The sequence below is a fragment of the Rhincodon typus genome, chromosome 6 (assembly GCF_021869965.1).
Source record: "Rhincodon typus isolate 14 chromosome 6, sRhiTyp1.1, whole genome shotgun sequence".
NCBI lineage: Eukaryota > Metazoa > Chordata > Chondrichthyes > Orectolobiformes > Rhincodontidae > Rhincodon > Rhincodon typus.
The window spans coordinates 21,262,691-21,290,377 of record NC_063337.1 but is presented as its reverse complement, the minus strand read 5'-3'; the positions used below and the strand labels follow the sequence as shown (position 1 = coordinate 21,290,377).

At 40.4% G+C, this 27,687-nt stretch overlaps 1 protein-coding gene and 1 long non-coding RNA gene across 4 annotated transcripts in view; one reads left to right on the top strand and one right to left on the bottom strand.

Moving 5' to 3' along the window:
* Nucleotides 1–27,687, top strand: part of LOC109921678 (rho guanine nucleotide exchange factor 17-like) — a 432,839-nt gene that overhangs the window by 4,602 nt on the left and 400,550 nt on the right. The window lies entirely within an intron of this gene.
* On the bottom strand, nucleotides 26–26,902 carry LOC125483284. The gene is made up of 4 exons (XR_007262245.1): nucleotides 26,743–26,902; nucleotides 10,390–10,601; nucleotides 2,028–2,130; nucleotides 26–686 (listed from the first exon to the last, which is right to left on the bottom strand). It is a non-coding gene; the product is annotated as an uncharacterized LOC125483284 (long non-coding RNA).

The following is a 27,687-nucleotide window of genomic DNA, read 5'->3' as shown; positions in this document are numbered from 1 at the left end:
TGCTGAAGAGATCACACACTAAAAGTGAGATTTTATTTGAACATTTTATGTGTTCAAATGCCTTTTCATGCAGAAGCAAAAACTAAACAGAACATTTTGGGCATGGTTTTAGATCCAAGCACAGATCATGTAACGAAAAGAAACTTTAACATTATAGTGTAGGGAAAACTGATAAACTCCAGTTCAGCTCAACAAGATTTAAAATGCTTTTACTTACCTAGTTGTAGAATTCACTCAACATTTGATGGTTTGAAATTAGTTTGTGCTATGGTATTAAAGGTGAATGAGGCTTTGCTTGGGGGTGGGGGTGTGGAAAATACAATTAATAAAGGAGTCAGACTTGTAACCTTTGCATGTGTGTGATTAGCAAAGATAACTGTAGACCCCTAGGTACAAAGTACAGGCATCCTATAAATGGTAAACAGCTCTTCACAATACTTAACTCTTTAGAATTCTTCATTTCCCATATGGCTCAGAACAACAGGATGTTATCAAAGCAAAGGGCACTGCCGTGCTCTTAGTCTTCTTCTGAACCAACAGCATTTAGGAATGGTTTGTAGAGGCTAAGCAAGGATGAGAAAAGTAAACATTGACATTTGGACTGTGTAGTCATGAGCTGGAAGAGCAAATGGGTTCTCCAACTTCGGAACATAGTGTTTCTTTTGAGTCATTGTGGTTTGAAGGGGCTGAAATGTGAAAAGAAAAAATAATTTTAATTAAACACTGTGCTGTAATGATAAAAAAATGTTTTATCATGGAACTAAAAGCACATTTAGGAACAAATTTAATAGTAGATTGTTGGGCTTGTATTTGGGATGGGATGGTTTGAGATGTTAAGTGGAGGGATTTAGAAAATTTAGTGCAAGGAACATGAGGGGAGGGGAAAGTAGACAGATCATTGGGGGAGATAAGCATGTATTCACATACTGTCTGCTGGTAACAGAATGCCTGTGTTTTACATTAGACCAGCGAGGACAGTCCTATCAGAAGAGGTAAAATTACAGGGGTGGATTATAACATACAGAACTTTAGTTAGCACAAGTAACAAGAAAAGACAAATTAATGACAATAAAGGTTATTCTGATTTTGATGCAAGAAACTTTGGGGTTAAACTGGGTGTAACAATAGAAGAATCATCCTTGGTGAAAAATCTCTTCCTTCTAAAGTAGTGCAGTTTGTTGTATTGTGAAATGGCCTGACATTTTAAAATCTACAGTTATGATAAAAAAGCCGTAATTACATTATTATAACATAATTTTATTATAGAAGCTGTCTGTGTGAAACATAGATTAAAATTCTCCATTTGAACTTATCTCTTGAGTGTATTTGTCAAGGTGCATTATATAGTTGAATGTAACAACCTAACACGTTAATGCAGGCAGACTGATCTGAATCTAATAGGATTGGACAAAGGGCGAACTCTATTTGGAGCAGAACTTACTTCTACTCTTGCAAGTTGGTAAACAAAGTCTAAAGCTTTAATATATTCATACTTGAAAGGGTGTCATCATATACCCTGTTTTCATGTAGTACTTATATATGTAACAGTGAACACAGTGTCTTTCCGCTTGGCTGACCACCGAGGAAGCAGAAAAACACTTGAATCTGAGGGGATGTACCAGATTAGTCAACTGCAATCATGTTTTTGCCATTTTTCCTAAATCAATTTAAGGACATGTTCATTCTGAGGGTGTTGTCAGTGCAGAGTGGGTCATCATTGTGTACTGCAGTTAATACACAGAGTTACTGTTTCTCAAGTAAGTGTATGTGTGAGGGCAACCTTTTTGTGTCCCACTGAATCTGTGCAGTCTGTGTGTAGTTCTTGTAAGGATTTTAACCAGAAAGGTTGAATGATGCAGATAAGGAATAAATGTTTATTGCTGTTTGTACTTGACATCTGAATTGAATTTTAAAAAGTCAGTTTTATGTTGATTGATCAGTTAATGTGCAGTTTGCTATTTTAAAAAATATTCCCAACATATTCCTTTCTTTTAGCATGAATTTGAGACAGGTTTTGAATGAGTTACCTTTTATGGATTCCGATCTTTCCAGAAATCCCAATAGCTGGTAATCTTTGTTGAGTTCCCAAGTTGTTCTGTAGGCTTCATTCAGAAGTAATTCTGTGAGAATCTGCGACAGTTAAAATTGTTATTGCAAATAGTCATAATCTTCCAAAGTTCTATATTTGGGAATTAACCCTTTTTTACATTGGAAAATTGTGACTAACTCCATTATACAAGAAAGGCAAAAGAAAGGAACTGGCAAATTATAGACTGTTAGACTAACGTCTGTTGTGGGCAAGTTATGGAATCTATAATTAAGCAATGAGTGACTGAGTACTGAAGAGAAATTGTGTTAATTAGAGAGAGAGCAGATTATGTCTAATTCACCAAATTTTTGCTTTTATTTGTGAAAGTTCATAAAGTAGTAGAGAAGGAAATGTTTGGATGCAGTTTATATGGACTTTCAGAAGTTGTGATTCACACAAGCTATTAGTTAATATTAATGTTCATAAATTGAAGACAAACTATTAACCTTATTGACAGATTGCTTAGGTGGTAGAAGCTTATCAATAATAGTGTATATTCAGATTGCAAGGAAATAAATTGTGTTTCTAGGGCAACAGGAATCTCTTAAGGGACATCAGCCATTCATTATATTTGCTAATGATTTAGATAATACAATAGAAAGTGATGTATCAAAGTTTGCCGATAACACAGTTTTGTGGAATGGTAAATAGTGCTGGTGGAACCATAAAATTATAAAGAGAAACTGAAAGGTTAAGTGAGTAGGTGAACCGGTGGCAGATGGATTTCAGTCCAGGTAATTGTGAGATTATCCATTTCAATCAAATAAAGATAGCCATGAATATTATCTTAAATTATGAAAAGCTAGGAGCAGTGGAAATCTGATAAGATTGGGGGCTCTTTCAATTTGGGTCACTATAATGTAGTAAAATCACTCAAAAAGACTAAATGGAATGTTACCTTTCTCATAACTTGAATGTAAAGAAAAGGGAGAAAGTTCAGCTGCAGGACTTGGAATATGTGCTGCATGAATTCATCAGGATGTTCCCAGAGCTGCAAAAGTTAAACTATGAAGGGGGATTGTATAAAGCAAGCTTGTATTCTCTTGAATATAAAAAGTTAATGCTTAAGTCTATTGAACATTACGGATTTTGAAAAGCATTGTTGGAGCCAATAGAGAGAAACATTATACTCTTGTTGAGGTGATGAGGGCAGAAAGATATGACTTTAAAAATTAGAGCCAGGTCATTGATGAGAGCAGTTGCAAAATACTCCTTCCCACACAAAAATACATAACAGGAGTATTGAACTTTCTCTTCAAAAACAGTCGATGCTAGTTACAGGTAATTACTTGAAATCTGTAATTCATAATACTCTTAGCTAGCAAAAACAAAGGATCTGGAACCAAATCAGATTGATGGATTTAGGATACTAATTCACCATGAACTCATTGAATAGAAGAATTGAGTTAATGGGCTGAATGGCCGACTTTTTGTGATTCTAATTGACAGAAATCCAAAGAAGATTCAAATAAGCATTAATTAACAATAATCTGAATGTAATATTAGGATGATCAAATATCATCCAAACATCAAGTAAAAAAGTCTTCTGAATCTGTCTTGTCGCATTTTCTGCTTAGCCAACTCTATTAGTACATTCCTCCAATCCCAATCAATAATGACTCATGTCTGTAGGCAGAGCTCTGCAAGATGAAATAAATGACTTGAAGAAATGATTAAGCATGAAATGAGTATATTGAAGTGTTAAAGTTGCGGGTGTGACTGTGCACATATTAATATTATGGTCCTCTGAGGCAAAGAATTCTGCAGATTCACTGCCTTCTAAGATAAATACTTCCTCATCTGTGTTTTAAATGGGTGACTGCTTACAGTGAGATTAAGCCCTGGAGTCCTAGAGTCTCCCAGAAGGGGAAACAACCCCTTTGCATTTAGTCTGTTAAGCTCCCTAAGAACCTTATATTTTTTAATAAGGCAGTCTCTCATTCTTCTAAACTGCAATGAGTGCAGGCCCAAACTATTCAACCGGTACTCATAAAAAAATCCCTACCCACCAGGATCAAACTAATGAACCTTCTCTGAACTGTCTCCCACACTAGGATATGTTTTCTCATTTATGGGAACCAAAACTGTGCACAGCATCCCAGGTGTGGTCTGACTCATAGTAGCGAACTATACGGTAAATGGAAAAGCCCTGGGGAAAATTGATGCACAGAGAGATCTGGGTGTTCAGGTCCATTGTACCCTGAAGGTGGCAACGCAGGTGGATAGAGTGGTCAAGAAGGCATACGGCATGCTTTCATTCATCGGATGGGGTATTGAGTACAAGAGTTGGCAGGTCATGTTACAGTTGTATAAGACTTTGGTTCAACCACATTTGGAATACTGCGTACAGTTCTGGTCGCCACATTACCAATGGATGCTTTGGAGAGGGTGCAGAGGAGGTTCACCAGGATATTGCCTGGTATGGAGGGTGCTAGCTATGAAGAGAGGTTGAGTAGATTAGGATTATTTACATTAGAAAGACAGAGGTTGAGGGCGGACCTGATTGAGATCTACAAAATCATGAGAGGTATAGACAGGGTGGATAGCAAGAAGTTTTTTCCCAGAGTGGGGGACTCAATTACTAGGGGTCACGATTTCAAGGTGAGAGTGGAAAAGTTTAAGGGAGATATGCATGGAAAGTTCTTTATGCAGAGGGTGGTGGGTGTCTGGAACACGTTGCCAGCGGAGGTGGTAGAGGCGGGCATGATAGTGTCATTTAAGATGTATCTAGACAGATACATGAATGGGCAGGGAGCAGAGGGATACAGATCCTTGGAAAATAGGCGACTGGTTTAGATAGAGGATCTGGATCGGCGCAGGCTTGGAGGGCCGAAGGGCCTGCTTCTGTGCTGTAATTTTCTTTGTTCTTCTTTGTTCTTTGTTCATGCCTGTAAGGTTTTAACAAGATCACTCTCTTGTACTCCATCACGTTTGCCTTCCCTTTTACCCATCGGAACTTGGATGCTTGCTTCTTGTGATTCACGCATGAGGATTCCCAAATTCCTTTTGTCTTAAAGCTTTGAGTTTATTATTATTATTATTTCCGGCCGAAATGCATATCCTCATTCTTGCCGATGCACATTCCACTTCCCAAGTTTTTGCCCACTCAATTGACCTGTCTATATTGTCCTGCAGGCTCTTTATTTCATCCTCACTTCTTGTCTTCTCACCTATTTTTGTGTCATTGCAAATTTGACAATACTACAGTCACATTCCTCATCCAAGTCATTAAAATATAGTCTAAATAATTGCTGCTCCAGTACTGGTCCCTGTGGCCCTCCCATTACATACAGGTTGCTATCCTGAAAATGTCCCCCTTATCCCAACTATGTCTTCTATTAGTTAGCCAGTTCACTATCCATGATAATATACTTTTGCCAACAGCATGGGCTCTTATCTTAAGTAACGTTATGTACAGTAGCTTATCAAACATCTTTTGGAAATCCAGTTATATAACATCCACTGGTTCCTGTTTATCCATTCTACCTATTAACTCCTCAGAACTACAATAAGTTTGTCAGGCATGGTTCCCCTTCATGACGTCATGCTGACTCCAATTATATTATGCATTTCTAAATGCCGTACTATTACAACCTTCAATTGACATTGACACTTTACCAATGACGGATGTTAAACTAACTGATCTATAGTTACCTTTCTCCCCCTTCATTCCTTTTTGAATGAGTGTGTTACATTGGTAGTTTTCCAATCCTCTTGAAAATGCCATAACCGTCTCGGATCTCTGTGATTCACTAATTTTGACCTTTTGCACATCCTCCATTTTCATTGTTATACAGTTGGTGCTTGTACCTTCAGTGATGTCTCTAGCTGTAGCTCACTTCTTGAGCTGCTCCTTGAAACCTACCTCAGGAAGGCCTTTTAAAACTGAGATGAGGAGGAATTTCTTCACTTGGAGGAATATGGATCTTTGGAATTTTCTATTTCAGAGGGCTGTGGAAGCCCAATCATTGAGGAACTTCAAGACAGAAATTGATAGGTTTTAGAGGACTGTTGAGATTTAGGGATGTGGAGAATGTGTAGGAAAATGGCATTGAGGTGATGATCAGCCATTATGTAGAATGGTGGGGCAGGGGGCAGGCTTGATAGGCTGAATGGTCTGCTGTTGTTCCTATGCTTTTTGCCACCGGCCATAATATCTCCTTACATGGTTCAGTATCAAATTTTGATTTGCAATAGTAGTGAAGTGTATTGGAATCTTTTTTACAATGTTAAAGATTCTACATAAACAAAAGTTGTTGTAATATTCAAGTCCCTTTCAATAATCTGAATGGATTTCTGTTATTTGTCATAATGCAGTCTCACATTATCCGTTATAAGACACTCAGTTTCTGCTGATTGGTTTCTTTGAGATAAATATTGCACCAATGAGAACTTCCATTCATAATTTTACCCATTGTATTCCTGGACTATCTGTCAACAATGCCAGAGGAGATGTATTAGTTAATGACCAAACATTTAAAAACAAGCGTTCTGTCCAGTGCACTTTTCAAAAAGTTCAATGAAAGGGTGAAATTCTCACAAGTTGCTAGTTCCCTCAGTTGTAACCATGGCAATGCTCAGGTCTAACCATGGAAAACATTTTGTCTCAATCTTTTATTTATTTAAGTGGAGAAATTAAGTTTTAATTTGTAAACCTATTTTTGATTCATCTCTCCTCCCACCTAAAATGACAGGAAATCTATCAAACAGAAGAAAGTAAAATATTTTGAGCTTATGTCATTCTTGGATCTGACATAAACACTACTGACATTGTCCTGAACTATTTAACTTAGCATCTACTTTGTTTAAAAAAAATGCTGTTTCTTCTTTGAGATTCCTCATATTTTAGTCAAGTAGATAGGATCATTTTTTCATTCTCCAGATTGCCAACTGTGTCCACCTCTCTGTGGAAAAGAGTAGTAAGAACAGAGGGCACAAATACAGCCAATCTCTTAAAAACATCTCCAGTTATGACTCTGCTAGTTCACAATACATCAGTTAAATCCAAGTTACCTCCGATGTTGCTGTGCTGGGGAAAGAGGATGGTCTTTTAACTGACCAATAAATAGTGTATGTTCTAGATGTGGCTTAGTTAAAAAGAAAAGTGCATCAATTATAAAGAAATAAAATACAACACTCAGTGGAAGTCTTGAAAGGAGGGAGGTTTAAAAAACAACAAAGCTATTTTAGAAAAGTAATAACCAATTTAGAAAGGGAATCTGAAAAAAATTCCAAGGAATATCAAAGCTAACAGTAAAGGATTTTAGAGATTAAGGAACAGTGATGAACAGTAAGGAAACTGTAAACATGTTAATTGAGTATATTGTGCATGTATCAGCTTTCAGAATAGATGAAGAGGACAAAGTATCAGCATTACAAGAGTTATTAAATTTAAAGGAGAACATCAGTGGATTAAATCAATGTTTTGTTGTTTTTTTTAAATAATGAAAAGTAAGATGGTCAAATCTTCAGGAGCAGGTGGGTTTCACTTCAGGGGATTAAAAGAAAAGGTGAAGAAACTGCAGATGTGACATTCAAATTTTCTCTGGATTTAATAATTATCTCTTTTTTGGTGTTGAAAAATTGTATGCCCCTTCATTACATAAGCAGCTAAGGAGAGAGAAATCAGAAAGTTCAGTACCAGTTGTGGGAAGTTACGGGAGCCTAGACATCATTACTCAATAATATAAATGACTTGGGCTTGGGTACGCAGAGCATGATTTCAATTTGTACATGGCACAATACTCAGAAAGATGGTAATGAGGATAGTAATAGTCTTCAGGTGGACTTAGCTGTACAAGGACTGGTAAAATGGGCAATCACAGGACAGATTACAAAAAACATTGCAAGAAATTTTTAAATGATCCATTTGGCATGAAGAATGAAGAGAAGCAATTTAAACTAAACATTTCAAATGGGAGTTGCAGCAAGACTTGGTGTATGTAGACTAATCTTTGAATGACTGAGCACTTTAATAAATATGAATTGATCAGAGTCAGCGTGGATTTCTGAAAGCTAGGCCATGTCTGACCATACTAGTTGAATTATTTTGAGAAGATCACTATCATAATCTGTATAGAATTTCAGAGGACATTTGATGAGACTCTGGACAAGAATCAAAGAATCCCTACAGTGTGGAAGCAGGGAATTCGGCCCAATGAGTCCACACCAACCCCCTTATCCTATCCCTGTAACCCAGAACTAACCCATTTAGCCTGCACATCCCTGGACTCTGTGCAATTTAGCATGGCCAATCGACCTAACCTGCACATGTCTGCACTATGGGGTGAAATGTGAGCACCTGGAAGAAAACTATGCAGACATGGGGAGAACATGCAAACGCCACAGATAGTCATCGGAGGGTGGAATCAAACCCGGGTCCCTCGCACTCTGAGGCAGCAGGGCTAACAACAGCGGCACGTGCTGCCCAAGGCCAAGAAATCAGTTAAAAGCTAAACAATACTGAATTGAACAGGCATTTCTTCCCACCCTGACCACCAAGTGATATGTTGGATGCTACTTTTCAATTTTTAAAAAATCCTGCATGCTCCTTGAACTTGGGACCTAAACTTCTGCCTGTGTTACTCTTTGAGATCCACAAACTCCTGGTGACGTTCTGTCGCATCACTTGTAGGGGAAAGTGAGAAGCTTCATTATCCTTACGTAGGAGCTGAGATGAAGTCAGAAGTCACATGAGACCAGGTTATAGTCCAGAAGATTTATTTAAAATCAGAATCTTTGAGCACTACTCCTTTGTTAGGTGAAGGCACTTCACCTGACAAAGGAGCAAGGCTCCAAAACCTTGTAATTTTAAATAAACCTGTCAGACTATAACCTGGTGTCGTGTGAGTCCTGACTTTGTCTACCCCAGTCCAACACCAACAGCTCCATATCAGAGCTGAGACAGAACAAAAAGTCATAGAACAGTGAAACATAGAAAGAAGGTCTTCTGGCCTGTTAGGTTTGTGTCAGCTCTTTCCCACATTTCTGCAATTTGTTTACCTTATCCACTTTCCTTTGAATATCACTAGTGAATCCATAATCCTACCAGGCAGTACATACCAAATCTTAACTATTTAGTCATACTAAACTTAAACATTACTTTAAATATAAACCAGAAGCTTTTTGTCTTGCAGTTATCAGAACTAGGATACAAGCAGAGACACCATTTTATACAGAATGAGAAGAGAGTGCTGATTGGTTGTGCAATCAATGACATGGAGATACAGCAGGAACAGTTAACTGTCAATCTTAATTTTCAGATCAGGCAGGTAGATCCTGATTGGTCAGGATCAGGATGCCATGGGAATGCAGTAGAGTTTGCTTCTCATGACTACTTCTTCTAAAAAGGGTGCAATGAAAAAATTCCTTTTGCTCACTTAAAGCAAGGTCTTGAGTATTTATGTGTTTAGCTTCTAGTACATGCAAGTACATCACACTGTAGATCTGGCAAGTGATCTTAAATTGGCTCCTGGTGTAACTCAGCACAGTCTGGTTTATTTAATAATTGATTTCAAATAGCAGAACCACATCTAATGGCGGATATACATTTCTGAGGCTTGCAAGGTCGAGCTGGTTGAGCACAAACCAGCATTACTCATTTGTGTGGTAGACGGATAGATAATCATGAAAATTCATGAAAGTTTGAGATTATCGGTGATGCTTTTGTGCAAGTGTGCTAGAAGCTACATTAATGAATACTCAAGATCCTGTTTTATGTAGGTAAATGGAATTTGTCAATACATTGCACTCTTTCAAAAAAAAGGAGATAGTCAAACCCTGCTATATCTCCATGACAACATCCTGACTAATCAGAATCCATCTCCCTGGTCTGAGAATTAAGATTGACAATTAACTCGTTCTTTCTGTGTTCTGTGCCAGTAATGGCTCAACCAATCAGCACTCTCTTCTCAATCTGTACAAATTTGTGACTCTTTCATATCTGTTTCTGGTATCCTAGTTCTGATAACTGCAAGATGAAAAGTTTCAACTTCTTGCCACCTTTTAGCAATGTTTACGTTCCTAACTATTTGTTGCATAATAAAGTATTTCCTCATGTTACTTCTATTTCTTTTGCCTGTTGTCTTACCTGCATTTCTTTTTAGTCGTTCTCTTTGTTTACTCTATATAATCTCTACATGATATTAATACATGTCAACTCTCCTTTTACCTTCGTTTGCTCAAAGGCAAATATTCGGTATAACTCCATGTGCTCTATTCTGATGTCTTGCCATATTTCTTATTTTAATGTATCTGCCCCTCTCTAACATCACCTAAGATAGGAGTAGGTTACCATTTACCTGAAATATGTGTAGATCCATATTTGTTTCTCTTTCTAAAGTAACTTTTCAAGAACATCTTTCTCCTGCAATCTCCCGTACTTGTATTTTCATACAATTGTTGATGATTCCAGTTTTTCCTGTTCTGAGAACCATCTGGCAGACAGATTCAAACCCAACATTTTCATCTTTTCTGTGAAGAGTGTGAATACATAAACTCATGGGCAAGATTTCTGAAATGCAAATGAAATTCAGATATTGATGATGCCAGTTTTATTTTTCTTGCAATTATATGAATAAATTTCATTGGAAATTTTTTTATATGTTACTCCTTTCAGTTTATGTATGGCTAGTTATCTTGTATCTTTGCAAATTATGCTCAGTATGATCCAACTTTGGAAGCAGTGGTAAGTTCCAATTTGTACAGTGTCCTTAAGCAGAAGAAAGGATGATGCTATCGAATGAAGGCGAGTATTAACATAATGAAAGGTGGGAGTTATTTCTTTGTTCATGTTTCAGTCTAACCTGGTGAGATATCAGTTATTGCCAGTTGCTCTGTAATGTAAATTATTTGCATTTAACCATTTCTACTCATGCACACTACATGCACTAATTGCAGAAAACTGATCAAATTATTTTTGGTCATCTTGAGCCAAGACTTGTGAGCTGATTGAATGAATGAATAATTTATTATCATATATATCTGGGGAGATACAGTGAAAAGTACCACAATCTGGTGCCATTTTTAGATTGAGTCTTTACACTGCACAACTGGAACTGTTACTTCATCCTGAGCATTAGTAGAAGTCTTTTCAAGTAGTCCCATAGAATTGAATATATGTCCAGTCATTTTTTGTGAGTATTTTTATGGCTAACAAAGTTGGGAGTACAACTTTTGCATAACTGTCAGACGGCTTCTTTACTGGGGTGATTAATGTATTAGATTTTCCATTAAATTACAATTACCTACTCAGATACTGGCACATACAAACTGCAGTGATGGGCTCAATATGTCATCTTGGTATTACTTTTAATCAAAGATGTTCAGTTTCGGAGTAAGCTAGGCTGGTTTTACCCAAAGATCCACCAGACCTTAGCATGAGAATCTCAAGCTCCTTTACTTGTTTGATTTTATTCTATTTTACACACTTATGTCTTCCAAGCCATTTCTTAATCCAAATAGAATGAAGGGTTAGACTTAGGGTTGGCAATGGCATAGTGGAACTGTCATAGATTAGTAATCCAGAAACCTAGGATATGTTCTGGGGACTTGGTGTTGAATCCACGTGATATCAGAAATGCTCAAAGTGTTTTTACTACAACAGCTATGGGCTCTGACAACATATTGCTAATAGTAATGGAGACTTAAGATGCAGGACTTTCCATGCCCCTAGCCAAACTGTTTCAGTACAGCTACAATGCTGGCATTCACCTGACAATATGGAAAATTGCTCAAGTCGGTCCAGCATGCAAGAAGCTGGACAAATCCAACTTGGCCAATTACAACTCCATCAGTCTGTTCACTATTATCAGTGAGGTGATGGAAGAGGTCATCAGCAGCGCTGTCAAATTGCACTTGTTCAGTAATGACTGACGCTCAGTTTGGGTTCCATTGGGGCCACTCAGCTTCTGACCTCATTAAAGCCTTGGTTTGAGCACAGACAAAAGAGCTGAATCCAGAGATGAGGTGAGAGTGACTGCCCTTGACTGTCAAGACCATGTGTGATATCAAGGAGCCTTAGTAAAGTTAGGAAGTTATCATCATCAATTCCTCCAGTATCAATATCCTCGGATGGTTGCCATCAAACTGGAAACTGACTTCGACTGCCATATAAATACAGTGCGTAAAGGAGCATGCCATTGGCTGGATTCCTGCAGTGAGTTACTCACCTCCGAAGCCTGCCCAACATCTATAAAGCGCCAGTCAGGAATGTAATGGAATACTTCCCAATTGCCTCGATGAGCACAGCTTCAACTCAAGAATCTTCACACCATTGAGGATAAAGTAGCCTGCTTGACCAGCAACACATGCAAAAACAATCACTCCCTCCACCACCAATGCTCAATAGCAGCAGTGTGTACCGTTTTCAAGGTACGCTGCGGAAATTTACTAGAGGTCCTTAGCTTCTTCTAAATCCACAACCATGACCATCTAGAAGAACATGGGAACACCGCCAGTTGCAAGTTCCCCTCCAAGTCATTTACTATCCTGACTTGGAAATATATTGCTGTTCCTTCACTATCGCTGGGTGAAAATCCTGGAACTTCCTTCCTAATGGCATTATGGGAATTCCTACACCAAATGGCTGCAGTGATTCACGATAACGAGGAATGAGCAATAATTGAAGCCCACATACCATGAATGAATAAAAAAACTGTTGCTGCACCATGTGTTGGCTCAGAGATGGATCTGTCACACCCGTCACTGTGCTATGTGCTATGAAGAAACCATGTATCATTGAGCGAATAGGTCTGCTCTATGTATTATACTATGCATTGCCAGGTAAATGGGTCAGACTGCCAACTGAATCATACAATTCCAGTCTGTTCAGACAACCCACTGTCAAGACAGCAGGATTACAGTTTTATCCTTTATGCAATTTAAGAAAAATTCAAAACTTTATTTATAGGAACATAGGAGCAGGATTAGGCAGGCTGATAAAATTACGACATGTCAAAATTTACATCTCCTGTGCAGTAAACCGTCCCAATTTATGTGCTACGGGCAGGACTTGGATTCAAACAGGAGGCTAAAAAGTGCTTTTGATGAAGTACTTTTTTATTTCGCAGAAGGTGAGTGGGCAGAGCAGAGAGAAGCTTTCCTTCACCTGAACTAGAAGAGCTGAATGCTGGATAACTGACATGGAAAGTGTTCCATTTGCTGGCACTAACATTCTGAGCCAAAATTCACTAAACAAAGGCACTTTGTGTACCATCATGGTTGTTGGAGTGCATTTCTCCATAGTAACATGGCACCTCCAGTCCACCTGATTTTGGACTGTGTTATAAATAGAATAGATGTCGTTGATTACCAACTTATAAAAATATCTTAGTAATGGCATACTTGAAGCCAGGTCCGTCGTCAATGGGATGTTATTTTTAGATGTTCGCTGTTTATCCATTACACAGACTTTAAAAGCATGAAACAGATGTTGGACTGTCCAGTGGATTCATCGGAGAAAATGACATCAATTCCCGGGTTGATGGAGTTTGGATTATTAATGGCAAAATCAGTATGTGCTTTTTTGATGAATTGAAACTTTCATATAGAGTGCTGATGCCTCCCCTCCCTTAAGGAGACCATATATTACGTAGCCTAAGTAGGATAGATCCCATATTAAGTTGTGTTTGGCTCTGCTATAACTCAAAGTGTCACAGAGTGGAAGCTGTTTAGTTTTATTTTTTAAACAGTGAATTTCCTTCTAGCACTAAATACCATGTTAGACCTGATCCCAAAGAGAACTTGGTGGATGGACATCCAGCCAAGTGACTGTGCAGCAAAATTCATTTCATTTGTTTACACATCAAAGGACGACATTCATTTAATCATCTTTATTATTTTAAAGATGGGAAGTCATTCAGAAAGCTCTAGCTTTTGCATGCATATGTTTATTCAAATTTCTCCTCTTTTGCTCATCTCTCTTTCTAATGATCTTTTGAGGCTAAAATTCCTAGTCATTAATTCCCTCAAGTATGTTGTCAATTCTTCTTGGTAATTAATAATGAATGGTTTAGCTGTGGTTCTGGTGAAGTTTCACTTTGCCTTTAGCTTGGGAAGATGGCTCTGTGTACTGTGTTATGTGGAAACGATAATGCTGTTCATGGAGAAAGGAAGACTTGATGTTAAATGAAGCGCCCTTTCACATTTTGACTGCAAGTCCTCAATCTTGTGTCAAGTTAAATGAAAAGCAGCTGTGGTCTTGCATCAGCCCTGTAGCGGCAGGATACAAGGAGAAAGTTAATTGTGAACAAAACTGTAAACATGTTCTTTATCACCCAGTTTATTGCACTGAGGAATTTGTACAAATTCATTCTGCAGGCATTGTATAGAGATCAGGAGTGTGGATCCAGACTGCATCATCTCCCATATCTCAGGCCAACTGTAGCTTCTTGTAGAGTCATAGAGTTATACAGCACAAAAACAGATCTTTTGGTCCAACTTGTCCACGCCAACCAGATATCCTAAACTAATCTAGTCCTAGTCAGAAATCACACGACACCAAGTAATAGGTTTATTTGAAATCACAAGCTTTTGGAGCACAGTCCCTTCATCAGGTGAAGTGAGCTCGCCTCCAGATCTTAATGTAGACCCATTTGCCAGCATTTGACGTATATCCCTCTAAACTCTTCCTATAACATACCCATCCAGATACCTTTTAAAAATTGTAGTTATACCAGCCTGCACCACTTCCTCTGCTAACTCATTCCATACATGCACCACCCTCTGTGTGAAAAAGTTGTTCCTTAGGTCCCTTTTAAATCTTTTCCCTTTCACCTTTAATCGTATGCGCTCTAGTTTCAGACTCCCCTACGCTGGTAGAGAAGACCTTGGTTATTCACCCTATCCATGCCCCTCCTGGTTTTATAAACCTCTATAAGGTCACCCCTCAGCCTCTGACCCTTCAAGGAAAAGCGCCAGCCTATTTAGGCTCTCCCTATAGCGCAAACCCTCCAACTCCAGCAACATCCTTGTAAATCTTTTCTTAAACTCTACTGCAGCTGAGAATAAATTCGATATGGCCAGAGATCCAGCCTGGCACTTCACCTGTTTTTATAGCCATCAGATTGTGGCATATGTGTATAAAGTGATGATTTTTCTATCTCACGCTTGGTGAGATGTAAATCAATAATGAATTAAATCCATCTTAGTATTTTGAACAATGTGCATATTTATTACTTCCCTTTCTTTGTAATGAAAAAATAATGACCTCATTTCAGATATTCTGAATTTTCACTCTGTTATCTCTTGTGTCTCCTCAGTTTCCTTTACCCCTCTATTGGCAGTCAGGCCTTTAGCTACTCAGGCCCCAGGCTCTGAAATTTCTTCCATCAACTTTTCTCTGCATTGCTCGCCTGTTCTGCTTTAAAATGCTCCTGAAAATCTGGCTCTTTCACAACTTTTCTAGTCATCTGAGCCTGTATACCATTATGATTCAAGGACGGTTTGTTTCTACTCTATCTATTGCATTGCCACAAAAGATTGGCCATCTAGTTGTTAGTGAAGAGATGGTGGTTGACTGCAGAGTGATATTGATGGCTTGGTTGAGTGGGTGGAAAAGTGGCAAATCTAATTCAAATGGGAGAAGTGGGAGTTTATGTATTTGGGGAGGGAAATCCAAGCAGAGGAATATTCAATAAACAGGAGGATATTGAGAGGGGTAAGGAAGTGAGAAACCTTGGTTTGCACATCCACAGACTTTGAAGATGGCACAACAGGGAGATCAGGTGTTATATAAGGTCCATGGGATGCTTTCCTTCATGTTTCAGGGAATGACCTTCCATTAGAACTTGAAAAAGTGAAAGATGTAGCCAATTCTAAGCAAGTTCATAGGCAGGGAATGAAGGCAGACGGCAAGAACAAAAGGGAAGGTATGGAATAGGGTGGAAATGCAGAGGAAAATTAAATGACAAATTGAAATAATCAAGGAAGACAAAATAGAATAGTTGCTTTGCTTCATCATCCACTTTATCATTTAATCTCTTCTGTCTTCCACCTAATTATAAACCTTCCCTTTTTTTCCTGCCCTTTGCTCCTTTTCATAGAACCATAGGATCCCTCTGGTGCAGGAGGCAGTTCGATGCATCAAGTCTGCACTAACCATCTGAAGACTATACCGCCCAAATCCATTCCCCTAACCTATCCCTGTAACCCTACATTTCTCATGGCTAACCCACCAAGCCTGCACATCCCTGGACAGTACAGACAATTTAGCATGGCCCATCCACCTAACCTCACATTTTTGGACTGTGGGAGGAATCCGGAGCACCTGGAGGAATCCCACACAAAAATGTGGAGAACTTACAACTCCACACAGACAGTCTCCCAAGGCTGGAATCAAACCTGGGTCCCTGGCGCTAACTACTGCAATGCCAACCACTGAGCCACTGTGCTGCCTATGAGCAGCTAGTTATGGCTGTAATAGATGCTACTAGGCCTGCTGACTGTTTACAGCATTTTGAGTATTCTGTTTTACTGGTTGCATGTTTTCTTGGATTCTTTTCAATATGTCTGTTTATGTTGACAGCAAGAATTTAGGGATTCTGCAGCTTAAAGGTTGATAAATTAGCTTTAAATTGCTACAAGTGGTGAGAGCAAACTAAAATAGATTTCAGTAACAGGGATCTTCAAATAAATATGAACAAGATGGAAGACCAGTATTCACTGTGCAATGTACGCCCTAGGGCAGCGTCTGGTTAGGCTTGTTGGAGGGGGCTTGGTGAAGGGGCTACCTCCCAGGCAGAGAGGTGGGAGAATCAGGCAGGTGTACCGGCATGAAATTCCTAGTGTTGGGAAATCTCTCCCAATTAAATTGGTGGAAGGAAGGGATGCGGGATTCCTGCCTGCCGATGGTGGGAATACAATTAATGAGCCACTTGAGAGCTCACTGGAATTTTGTCAGGATAACCCGATCTTGCATGGCCTCCTGAAGATTACCCAACTAACCCTAACGATTTATTCTTGGACGGGGGTTCCCTCTTTCACGAGCACTTTGTGCCTGAATGAGGGACCTGATGTCACATAGACAGATGATAGGTGGCTGCTAAAAGCTGCTCCATCGTCCTTTTCTTCGATCCCTCCTTGTGACCCCCTCCCCAAGGCCCCCATCCTGCCCTAATTCACCTTTGTCCTGCAGCTGGTCATCCCAGTATTAATGATAGCAACCATTGCTTCTCGTAGTGAATGAGGGCCAGGCAGATCTCATCGACTTTGAGTTCCTTGTTTGGGGCTGTTAACCTGGGCCAATCATGGACCCCTGGCTGAGCGATATAAACAGGAGATTCAGAGAGTCTCCTCATTCTAGGGACTGGCCCTGAGCTGGCTGGTCAGAGCTCATGTACTGTGCATATGTAAATGAAGGGTGACTTGTTGATGGGATCCTGGCCTTTCGGCAGTTATTTCACTTCTGGAGGCATAATCTGCAGTGGAGAGCTTCTGCTAGCCTCTGATTTGCTGGCAGCTGTACATGGTGGGATTACCAATCTCTGGGGTCCTTCATCGCTTTGGAGGTCTGACATTGGCCACTTAATTAGTTGATGGGCACTTAGTTGTGTTTGGCTTTCTATCGAAGCGAAACAAGGTTCTCGCTGGTTCCCCAACCCCATTGTTGACACAAAATCCAATTCATGGTCTGTCAAAAATATATATATCTTGCAAAAACATGTAAATATCTAACAACCATTAACCTTTACAATGAAAAGATTTATTTCTAAAAAAAATTTTTCTGGTGTACAGAAACTTAGCATTTGAGTTCTTTTGTGACACAGGCGACGGAGCAGAGTGATTTATATACTTGCTGTAATCTTTCTATTAATACTATTGAAAGCCAGTACTTTGCACCAGTTTGGTTAAACTGCATTCAAAATCTATGCGTCATTTGGCTGTGTGTTGCCTAGTTGAATGATTTAATACAAGCAAGGGACTACCCTTCCAATTTAAGTTTGTTTTAAATATGAATTTTGTATTACTTTTTTTACAGGGAGGTCAATGGTTGAGAAAGCACACTTAATTCTGTGGAGAATTTTCAAGTCTTTCCCCCTTCCCAAACTTCTACCTTTTTTGAAGTGCAGACACAATGTTCATGGTTAAAGGATCAAAGATTGCGCTTGTAGATAGGAGGCCATTGTGGACAAATGCCAAGTGGAATCAGTCAAATAATGCATGAATGCATATGCATTTGTGCACCGCTGTTGAATGTTTTACTCACCGATATTTGGTACAGAAAAGCTACTGTACGATACCTATTCGAAGAGTTAATGCTCCAAGCGTTGCAGTGGTTTTATAGTTAAGAGGCCCTTCTTGGCTTTGAGCCAGCACAATTGGCCGCCTTTAAGATCACTCCATAAAACAGCAGTACTTTAGAAACCATTTTGGTGCAGTGCAGAGACTATGCTTTTGCAAACTAATTAATTACACCCATAAGCAGCCTGTCACAGTTTAGCAAGGGAAACAGCTGGCACTTCACTCTTCAAACATTTTTCTTGCATTTTCTCAGACATATTTTTCCTTAAGTGGAATTGGTTTGACTTTTTCTTCCTAGATACATTTAACAATCTGATGGAACGGAGCTGAAAAACATCTTGTTCATGGTAGATACAATAGTGCCATTTTTCCAACTCTCTGTAAAACTGCATTGATTCCAAGAGGTTTGATCTCTCAGTCTTTTCTGAAGCATGTAGAGAATCGATGTTAGCTGAGTTTGCTTGTGTTGCAAATTTGCACATTCCCGATATTGATTTTCCTGATGATACAAGTCTTTGATTTTTTTCTGCTAGATTCACCTGAGCTTTAATTTTGCAGTGTACATTTTATGGTGCCACCAGTACAATAGCAATGACGATTTTGCAAGCAGCTCTGTCACCACCACAACTGGATAATCTTAAAATGCAGGTAAACTACCAGGAAGAGGATAGGTATACTGGGATACAACCTCTGTACTGCAGTGAATCAGTATTCCCATAGGCATAGCCAGTGGATCTTGCATGGTGTTGCTGATGCTCAGTTAGATGATGGCCTGGATTTTCTGAGGAGTGGCCATTTTTTTGAGAGGAGAGAACTCCGCATTTTTGGACAGGTGTTTCCAATCCAGGCTTCTTCAGAAATGCAGAGCTGTACTTCTGTTCTGACAGTTCTCCTGTGGTGCAGAACTGTTGAGGGAAAGCAAAACATTCTCCCTTTTCACAGCAGTCAGCTGCCGTATTCTGAAATTTAAAGTTCCAGAATCACCGACAGCTGCTTTGAGATCTGCTATCAAATGGTAAGTACATAAAGTAAGTGTGAGGTTAGGGTGCCAGAGAGAAGGGATGCAGGTTGCCACAGGAGTGGGATACCAGATAGGCAGGTTACCAGCAGGGTAGGGTACCAGTGAGCAAGGTGGCAAAGAGGCTAGATAAGTACATAAGAACGTAAGAACTAGGAGCAGGAGTAGGCCATCTGGCCCCTCGAGCCTGCCCCGCCATTTAATAAGATCATGGCTGATCTTTTTGAGACTCAGCTCCACTTAGCCGCCCGCTCACCATAACCTTTAATTCCTTTACTGTTCAAAAATTTATCTAGCCTTGCTTTAAAAACATTCAGCAAGGTAGCTTCAACCGCTTCACTGGGCAGGGAATTCCACAGATTCACAACCCTTTGGGTGAAGAAGTTCCTCCTGACCTCAGTCCTACATCTGCTTCCGTTTATTTTGAGGCGATGCCCTCTAGTCTTAGTTTCACCTGCTAGCAGAAACAACCTCCCTGCCTCCACCTTATCTATTCCCTTCATAATCTTATATGTTTCTATAAGATCTCCCCTCATTCTTCTGAATTCCAATGAGTATAATCCCAGTTTACTCAGTCTGTCCTCATAATCCAACCTTCTCAACTCTGGAATCAACTGAGTGAATCTCCTCTGCACCCGCTCCAGTGCTAGTGTATCCCTTCTCAAGTAAGGAGACCAAAACTGCACACAGTACTCCAGGTGTGGCCTCACCAGGACTCTATACAGCTGCAGCATTGCCTCCCTGTTTTTAAACTCCATCCCTCTAGTAATGACAGACAAAATTCCATTAGCCTTTTTAATTACCTGCTGCACCTGTAATTCTACTTCTAGCCATTCATGCACGAGGACAACCAAGTCCCTCTGCACAGCAGCGTGCTGCAATTTTTTACCATTTAAAACATAGTCCATTTTGCTGTTATTCCTACCAAAATGGATGACCTCACACTTATCAACATTGTACTCCACCTGCCAGACCTTTGCCCACTCACTTAGACTATCTATATCCCTCTGCAGACTTTCAGTGTCTTCTGCACACTTTGCTCTACCACTCACCTTAGTGTTATCTGCAAATTTTGACACACCACACTTAGTCCCCAACTCCAAATCATCTATGTAAATTGTAAACAATTGCGGTCCCAACACTGATCCCTGAGGCACACCACTAGCCACTGACCGTCAACCAGAAAAACACCCATTTACCCCTACTCTTAGCTTTCTACTGGTCAATCAATCCTCTATCCATGCCAATACATTACCTGTAATACCGTGCAACTTTATCTTGTATAGCAGCCTTTGGTGTGGCACCTTGTCAAATGCCTTCTCGAAGTCCAGATACACCACATCCACAGGTTCCCCATTGTCCACCATGCAAGTAATGCCCTCAAAGAATTCCACCAAATTAGTTAAACATGACCTACCCTACATGAACCCATGCTGGGTGTTCCCAATGGGACAATTTATATCCAGATGTCTTGCTATTTCTTCCTTAATGATAGATTCAAGCATTTTCCCCACTACCGAAGTTAAGCTAACTGGCCTATAGTTACCTGTGTTTTGTCTACTTCCTTTTTTAAACAGTGGCGTCACATTGGCTGTTTTCCAATCTGTGGGAACCACCCCAGAGTCCAGTGAATTTTGGTAAATAATTACTAGTGCATTTGCTATTTCCCCCATCACTTCTTTTGGTACCCTGGACTGCATTTCGTCAGGGCCAGGAGACTTGTCTACCTTTAGCCCCATTAGCTTGCCCAGCACTGCCTCCTTAGTGATAATGATAGTTTCTAGGTCCTCACCTGCTATAACCTTCAATGTTTACAATATATGATACAATATTTAGTGTAGGTCGGAATGGGTGGGTGATATTGGGTTTGGCAGCGGTGGGGGAAGGTAAGTGTCAGTTCACGGGAAATTGGGTCTGATGTTGGGGCAAACGGTGGCAGTGGGAGTGTTGAGTCCTATGGGTGTTTGGAGAGGTGGGAGACAGACCCATCGGGTCTGGAGTTGGGGAGACGAGGCAAGGGGGAGTGGATCTGGAGCAGGGAAAGTGGGTGTGGGTCCTGGGAGTTTCGGTGGGGATCTAGGGTCTAGGGTGGTTGGATATTCTGGGGTTGTCAATTCAGAGTCTGGAGGATGTGGAATTAAGGGTGAGTGAGGCAACTATGGGGTCAGTTGAAGAGTTACTCAGGACCTAGACAATGTATTTAATACTTTTCCTCAGTAATTTTTATTTTATTATATTGGAACTCACCGATTTATCCAGTTTGAAGTGGAGAATTTCAGAGGATTTCAGGCCTAGAGGAATTGCCCAATAGAATCTTCAATTTCCCAGGAAATTTCCTTTGGATTCTGCTACAGTGGGGATTCTGCACGGTCCCCATGCACAACTCCTATGTATGCTGGAGTAACGGATATCTGTCTGACCCTGAGGAAGGCTGGGCTGATGTGACAGATGATGTAATCTATTTATCCGCGTTTAGATTGGATTATCTATTCCAGTTAATAGCGACAAGCAAACACAGGCTGGCATCAATCTGAGTTCAGTCATTTGGTGAAGCATTTTGAATATTGGAAGATGCTGATAATTTCTTGGCTAATTTCAGGAAGTGAAGGGAAGAAACCCCTGTCCTTGCAAATGATTGCTTTGCAAGGGATACAGACACTCTTAAAGCTTACAATATGCACATCCATGACTTACTTTACGTTTTATGAATACATATTTTTCTTCTTGTTACTGATATACAAGATCGCAATTGAATTTGGATGGAGACTTCAAAAGTGAGCACAGAACGAGCTTGTGGCCAGAACATGCAGCTGTACCAGGGCAGTTGACACAGCAAAATTGAATGGATATAGTAACATTGACGTAATATATAAAGGTAAGCATTGACAGAAAAGGGTCTTGTGACACATTGGGCAATGTCCCTGCCTCTGATCCAGAGGCTCCTGGTTCAAGTCGCAAACCAGGACATGATGGCCAAGGAAGGCAGATTCAGAACCAGGTCGAAAAGGTTTGTTATCAGCTTAGAATCATAAGATCCCTACAGTGCAGAAAGAGGCCACTCGGCCCCTCGAGCCTGCACTGACCCTTTGAAGACCATTCCACCCAGACCAACCACCCCACCTCATCCCTGTAATCCCGCATGGGGTTTTGTCTTGTGATCTGTCATTTCCCTTATTCCCTTGCAGAGATAATGGGCCCATATTCTACTCCCTGGCTTTTGCTGGTGTTCACTAACTACCCTTGCCAGATCAGATTCAAATGCAGAACCCCCCTGCGCTGGATGATTTGTGAAGTGATAAGTAACCTATGCTGAGGCCATGCACTTGAGTTAACTCTGATCAATGTTTGAAACATGTATCTCGGATCTTGCAGAGATGGGTGGCGAGAGTTCAGTCTATCCACCTGAATAGGCCTGCACTCCAGTTCTGTGCAGAGCGGGCCAACCAGCAGTAACATTCCTCCTGATTGTTATGTTTCTTTTTGTTACGTGAGTGATGTGATCAGGAATAAAATGCAGTTTGATGATCCTGGGTTCTTTTGGAATTGTGTTATCAGGTAAAGTGTGAGATCATGACATAACAGACTTCCTAGAAAAGGCTTTTTTTGACACAAGGTAATAATAGCTGCAGGTTATGCACTTAGTGCAACAAATATCATAACTCATCCAGAGGATAGAGACAAGCAAGAGCTTTTGAGCAGGGCAGAGACTACGTTTGGGGTTATCTGTCACCACATGATAAAAGTCAACTTGCGTGACTTGGTTTCTTGCAATGTACATTTAGTTTGCTGGTCATATCAGCACACTATTAATGCACAAAGAATGCCAACATTCCCTTTTTATTCATAACAATGAATTATATTCCAAATATATTTAACCATGGTATACTTAAAACGTGTTTTATTCTACAGACATAGACTTGGTCTCAGCTGCTGAAGTCTGTTAACTGCATATTTAATCAAGTTTTTGGAGCTGTTTGTGTTGAAAGAATCTCTTTGTGCCATACAGTTTTAATTTAAGCCTCTAAATTATTATCCGGTTGGCTTCTACTGCCCTGAGATTTGATGTTGCTTTTGATGGTTGGATAGCTGAGTTGGTTGGGCAGCTGGATTGTGATGCAGAGTGACACCAACTGTGTGGGTTCGATTTCTGAGGTAACCCTGAAGGATCCAGCCTTCTCAACCTGTCCTGTCCGCTGAGGCGCGGTGACCCTCAGGTTAAACTCACCATTCTGTCATCTCTATTGAGAGTGGGACCCTTTTACTGTTTGAAATTTATTCTCTTTTGCTGTCTTCCTCTGTAGATGAACTAGCTGTTGCTAAGGTACAGTTCCACAGGCATTTACACTCTAACCCCTATACCGTAGCCAGTTAGCCATCCTTTAAGAATGAACCTAAATAGTGAGTGTCAACAATCTGTTGCAGCAAGCAATGAAATCATAACTGAGCAAAGTTTGCTGCCTTCCCCACTCCCACATTACCCAGTCCTGACTGAGGAAAGTGCTGAGGTCAATTCTATCATCCTAATTGCTGCTGGTCTGAGATCAGTCAGTGTAGTGATTGACATTGCTCTTCCATTTTAGCCGTGACTCCTGCACGTTTTGAATTTTGCAGGAGCTTTCAAAACTCCTGTCGGTTGTTACTTTTAAACCCCTTTTTATACTTTAAAACTCATTCGAGGTGTAGAAATGCAGGTCAGTCTCGGGAATCAATATCTGCGAATTGGGACCATTGGTAGCTGGCAGTGGGTTGGTTGAGGGAGCAGTCCATGTGATTCCAAGGCCTGGTGTGTGAGGGTTGGGGTAAGGACATGGAAGAAGGTGCTCAGGCCCAAAAATGATTGAATTTGATATTGAGCCCTGAAGGCTGCAGGGTCCCCAAGTGGAAAATGAGGTGCTGTTCTTCCAGCTTGCACTGAGGTTTGCTGTAACATTGCAGAGATGCTGGCCAGGGAAGACAGCGTTGTCTTGAATTGTCAAGCAACAGGAAGCTCAGCCTCATTTTCATGGACAGAATGTCCATGTTCTGCCAAGCAGTCGCCAAATCTGCGTTTTGTCTCCCTAATGTAGAGGAGATCGCGTTGTGAGCAGTGAATACAATAGACTAGATTGAGGAGATAGCAAGAACTGAAGAAGGGTCCCGACCTGAAACGTCAACTTTCCTGCTCCTCTGATGCTGCCTGACCTGCTGTGCTCCTGTAGCTCCAGACTAGATTGAGTGACGTGCAGGTAAATCACTGCTTCACCTGGGAGGTATGTCTGGGGCCTTGGATATTGAGGAGGGAGAAAGTAAACGGGCAGGTGTTACACGTGCTGCTATTGCGTGGGACAGTGCCGCGGGCTATGGGGAAGTGTTGGGAGTGAAGGACTAGGGTGTCCCGCAGGAACAGTTCCTGCAAAAGGCTGACAAGGGGATTGTGTGTTTGGTGGTGGCATCTCACTGGAGGAGATGGGAATGGCGGCTAATGGTACTTTGGATGTGGATGTTGGTGGAGTGGTAAGTCAGGACCAGGGGTCCATATAGCTGTTGTGGGAGGGTAGGGAAGTGGTGAGGACTGAAGTGTGGGAGTTGGGTCGGATATGGCTGAGGGCCCAGTCAACTACACTGCTGGGGAATCCTCGGTTGAAGAAGAAGCTGGACATTTCAGAGGCCCCCTTGTCAAAGTAGGCCTCATCGCAACAGATGCGACAGAGATGAAGGAACAGGGAGAATGGAATAGAGTTTTTACAGGAAGTGGGGTATGAGGATATACAGTCAAGGTGACTGTGGGAGTTTGTGGGATTGTTGTGAATATAAGTAGCCAGCCTATCCCCAGAAATGGAAGCAGAGATGTTGAGGAAGGCAAGGGAGGAGTCAGAGATGGACCAGATGAAGGTGGAAATTGGAAGCGAAATTGAGTACGTTTTCCAATTCTGGATGAGAGATGAAAACAGCACCAATGATGTCGTCAATGTACTGATATTATTGTTAAGAATTTATGGGCTGTATTTTTCTCTTTGGTCTTCCTCCATTAGTCCCTTAAGCAGCTTGCAAAGCCAAACATGCAAACAGAAAATAGCTCGCTAGCACCATCACCTTCTCAAAGGTAACTGGGGACAGGCCTGTAAATGCTGGCCTAACCAGTGATGCCCTCATTTCATGAAAGATTATGGAAAAGGTATGTTGAACCATTTGAGTCTAAGTGATTTCATCCATTTGAATATTTGGGTATTTTGGGAGGTGTGTTGTGATCCCATTGCAGAAGTTTATAATTTAATCGCCTTTCTGAGGTAGTAAGTGCAAACTGTGAGGAGTGGACTTGAAATACCCTGAGCATTAAAACAATCCTTTTGCTTTAAATATTTTAACATGTACCAAGGTGTATTTTAAACTGATCAATGACAACATTGACTTATATTTTCTCACACTTTGAACTCAGGTGCACTCCTGTTGAAAGTACTCCATTGATATATTTGTTTTTATTCACTTGTGGGACATGGGCATTGCTATCTGGCTAGCATTTATTGCCTGTATATAATGGTCCTTGAGAAGATGGTGGTGAGCTGCCTGTTGAACCGCTGCAGTCCACATGCTGTAGGTTAACCCACAATGTCCCTAGGGAGGGAATATTGACTGCTATTAGTTGGACACATGGCTTTATACTTGACAATCATTCAATCCATCAGTTTATACCCAGTGCCATTCATGTCCTGTCCTTGGCAATATTCATTTCCATAAGGACTTGTTGATCCTGCTTTTCTATTCACACCCTAGAGCTAGGAACACTATTGGCTGAATGATTCCCAGCTCCCCTGCAATGTGCACTCTAAAACTGGTCCGTTACAGTCTAAGAAAACACTGCTTTTACACAGCACAGAGAGAGGGAGGATAGTTCAGACCTGCTTTCCTCCAGTGCCTCACTATCTTGGTGCTGTGTGAGCCAAATAAAGCAGTAATTTAAGAAATTGCACAGAAGAGGTAGAGTACGAGGTTGGCCAAGAGGGAAGCATGGAAGATGATTAGAGTCGAGAGGAATGGGAATTCTGTGGATTCCATTTCATGTCTCCTTCATTTCTTTCCTGTAACCCAAGTCACAATCCTGAAACATGTAGGATTTTCTGGAGGAAACAATACACTACTACATGATTCACAATGACAAGTCATATATTGACAGAAATAGAAAGTACTTTAATGTCTATGTCCCAACCATGCAAGAGTAATAACATTAAAACCTCTTCTAACTCCGCAAGGTAGTGTGCGAAGTGAAACTAGTGGATCTGGTCTTTGCATGCTCAGTCAGTTTTGTGAGTCATAACGTATTTGTACAAGTAATCCCTTCACTTCTCTGGATTTTTGTTTTAAATTTTTGTCTGGCACTCGTGTAGTCTGCAGTCTGGTTAAAACGAAGAAAAGGACTGACCTTTGTGTTTGGCTGGTCTAGTGTTCAGGCTCTGGAATGTTGTCCTGATTTTCAGCATTGCTTTTACTGTGGCTCCTAACAAATACAGCTGGAAAGTGTTTTCCTTTATTTGAACCAACCGCTGACTTGTGAATGATTGCAGTTCTTCAGTGTGAGGATGAGGTCTGGAAGCCCTGTGTCTGCTGCTTTGCTGATAAGGGGAAGCTCTAGAGTGCTTTGTGACTCATTGAAAGTAAGAGCCAGAGATAAGATGCTGCTTTCGGACTGTTTTTCTCAACAGCTCATTCATGGGCGCCCATCACAGATAACATTTGCTGTATTGGCCAATATGAGTACTTCCTTGCATTGCAGTTACCACTGTTCTGTATTACTCTGTGTTTGAGAACTTGGCTTTTAATGTATTGCTATTGCAGGTGTAATGGTAATCCACTGTTCTTCATTCCAAAGACATCTATCTTTAGCACTGAGCTTCTTTGTGTTATACTGTGTAGGTTAAGTTCATGTATATTTATATGTGTAGGTTAAGTTCATGTATATTTATATATGTAGGTTCAAGTGTAGTGTATATCATTCTAAAGTAAGTAACTTCCATTTCTTATGCTTGATCAGTAAATCTTTTATTTAGTTAATGCTTTGTCGTGGAAGCTCATTAATGAAATTATTAAATTTGTGTGTTTTGAGGCTTTGCTGACTTTGCATGAATGGAAGAAGGGAAATTATAGCAAAATGTTGCCCTCCGATCAGCTGGATTTGCAGGTTGATTAATATCATATTACCTGATAAACAGTAAGTCGTAATTCCTTACAATTGATATTTGTATTTGTAACTCTAAGACTCACCTTGTCATTGGGTTTTTTTTTCCATATCAGAAGACAATTTCTGTAGATGGAATATGAAATTGACTCTCAGCTCCCTATCAGGAATGCCAGTGAATTGCCTTCACTC